This window comes from Rutidosis leptorrhynchoides, chromosome 8, assembly GCF_046630445.1.
Source record: "Rutidosis leptorrhynchoides isolate AG116_Rl617_1_P2 chromosome 8, CSIRO_AGI_Rlap_v1, whole genome shotgun sequence".
Classification (NCBI taxonomy): Eukaryota; Viridiplantae; Streptophyta; class Magnoliopsida; order Asterales; family Asteraceae; genus Rutidosis; species Rutidosis leptorrhynchoides.
In genome coordinates this window covers 27039924-27043211 of record NC_092340.1, presented here as the reverse complement: position 1 = coordinate 27043211, position 3288 = coordinate 27039924, and positions in this window count along the sequence as shown.

The window sequence follows — 3288 nt, the reverse complement described above, 5'->3', positions numbered from 1 at the left end:
ATCGAAAATTCCTATAAAGCTCGCGCATTCTGATCGTAAAAATTCACAAAATATATATCTCTCTCTCTCAATATATCGTATATATTTATATTTATATTTTAATTTTAATTTTAATTTTAATTCTAATAATAAGGGTATGTTAGCGAATATTGTAAGGGTGTAAGTCGGAATTCTGTCCGTGTAACGCTACGCTATTTTTAATCATTGTAAGTTATGTTCAACCTTTTTACATTAATGTCTCGTAGCTAAGTTATTATTATGCTTATTTAAAACGAAGTAATCATGATGTTGGGCTAATTACTAAAATTGGGTAATTGGGCTTTGTACCATAATTGGGGTTTGGACAAAAGAACGACACTTGTGGAAATTAGACTATGGGTTATTTATGGGCTTTATATTTGTTTAACTAAATGATAGTTTGTTAATGTTAATATAAAGATTTACAATTGGGCGTCCCTATAAATTACCATATACACTCGATCGGACACGATGGGCGGGGTATTTATATGTACGAATAATCGTTCATTTAACCGGACACGGGAATGAATTAATAGCCACTAGAATAATTAAAACAGGGGTGAAATTACATTCAAGGGTAATTGGTGTAATTGCTAACAAAGTAGTAAAACCTTGGTTTACACGCAGTCGATAACCTGGTGTATTCATTAAACAAAGTATTAAAACCTTGTTACAATTCGAATCCCCAATTAGTTGGAATATTTAACTTCGGGTATAAGGATAATTTGATGAGGACACTCGCATTTTATATTTATGACTGATGGACTGTTATGGACAAAAACCAGACGGACATATAAAATAATCCAGGACAAAGGACAATTAACCCATGGGCATAAAACTAAAATCAACACGTCAAACATCATGATTACGGAAGTTTAAATAAGCATAATTCTTTTATTTCATATTTAATTTCCTTTATTTTATATTTAATTGCACTTCTAATTATCGCACTTTTATTTATTGTTATTTAATTGCACTTTTAATTATCGTTCTTTTTAATTATCGCAAGTTTATTTTATCGCACTTTTATTATTCGCAATTTCATTATCGTTATTTACTTTATGCTTTAAATTAAGTCTTTTATTTATTTAATATTTTACATTAGGTTTTAACTGCGACTAAAGTTTTAAAATCGACAAACCGGTCATTAAACGGTAAAAACCCCCCTTTATAATAATAATATTACTTATATATATATTTGTATTTTTATAAAAGTAAACTAATATAGCGTTAAGCTTTGTTTAAAGATTTCCCTGTGGAACGAACCGGACTTACTAAAAACTACACTACTGTACGATTAGGTACACTGCCTATAAGTGTTGTAGCAAGGTTTAAGTATATCCATTCTCTAAATAAATAAATATCTTGTGTAAAATTGTATCGTATTTAATAGTTTTTCCTAGTAAAATATAAACTATTTCGTATCCCTTAGCTTTGACATCAAGTATTTTTGGCGCCGCTGCTGGGGAACTTTCTAAACGCCGGAAGCGCAACGCTAATATAAAAAAAAAAAGAGATTTTTTCTATTAAAAGTCGCTTTTGTAAAAATACGTTTTAAATATTCGAAAATATAAAAAGAAAAACAAAAATATAAATATTTTTAGGAGTTTGATAAATATTTAAGTTTTATAAAGTTTCTTTGTTTTTATAAAAACATAAGTTTTATTTAAGTATTTTGTTTTTATTTAAAAACATATAAATATAAAAAAAATTATATATATATATAAATCTAGTTTTAAGATTTTTATTTATAAAATTATAAAATATTTCTATTTTAGTTTTTATATATAAATTGTTATTATATAAATACTTTTATTAAAACAGAAAATTAAAAACAGAAATTAAAAAAATAAATAAAAAAAAAAGAAAAAAAAACGCGTAAAATTTCAAACTGCTCCAGATCTGAAATTCTGAACCCCGCGACTCGCGGGGTTTGATGTATTAAATACCGCGACTCGCGAAGACTTTCTGACAGGCGACAAAACCCTAAACTGCATTTATTACGGATTATTATTAATTATTATTATTATTAACCCTAATTATTATTAATATTATAATTAAGTTTATTTTTAATTTAAGTTTTATTTAATTTATATTTTAGTTAAATTAGTTTTATTAAATTGTAAAATTAATAGTTTTAATAAACAAATAATATAAAAATAATATTTTTATAAAAATTGTAATTTTTACAACTTTTTGTATATTTTTATATTTTGTCCCTTTTTAATCGTTTTAGCGTAATATTTGTATTTTTAGCTCATATTTAATTTTAAACTTAGTTTTTGCTATAGTTATTTTTACTCCTAGATTTTTAGGCTTTGCCGTAGAATTCCTTAAGTGCTTTTTCTTTAGACTAAGATTTAGGTACTTTAGAATTTTGCGACGGCTTTTTAAGTTTTAGTTTCTTTTTAAGTTATTTCCATTTGGGATTTAGTTTTTCCTGTAAGCTTTAATATTTTTAGACAACTTTTACCTATGTATCAATTATCATTCCAATTAGTAATTTCAATTTGCGATTATAATTTTAAGTTAGTTGTAGTAATAAGGTTAGGTTAGTCAAGTATTTTTAAGTTTTTATAAGTTTCTTTTATTTTTCCGTCACCTTTTATTTTTCAACCATTTTTTTTCTTTTTCGACCTTTTTCGACGAACTCTTTTTCTTTATTATTTCTCGCTATTCTAGTTTTAGGACATAGATTTTTATTCTACTTCTTATCTAAATTTCTTAAAATTACGAAAATTTATTTTAAGTGGTTAAATTGATAGACATCAAAATTTTCTGGTTCGTAGTAATAGTTGGATTTGTACGTGGACCGGGTTATTGGAGCCAAACAGTCCTCAATTATATTGAGACCAAACGAATCCTGCCCCTTTGCTGCATCTTTTGGCTATTCGAAATGTGGGCAAAATCAGAAAAGTCTATTGATTGGATAACTTATTATAATTTTTCTTTCCTTTTTAAAACTAATAGGATATTCAGTGAATGCACCGAGCAAGACGTTCATCACCTTTTGTACGTTCACCACCTGTAACTAGATCAAGACATTTAGCAAATATAACCGCCGTTGATTTTTCTTTAGAATCGTCATCCAGTCGACCAAGTACTTCAGTTCAAATTTCCGATAATCGATTTTTTGAACCCGACCTCACAATTGAGAATCCAGAGAATATTCAGGAACGGTTCGTAGATCCTGAACCATTAAACTTTCCTCCGAAACCACCAATCATTCAAACAGAGATTGTTGAGGAACGAACCATTAAATCAGAATCA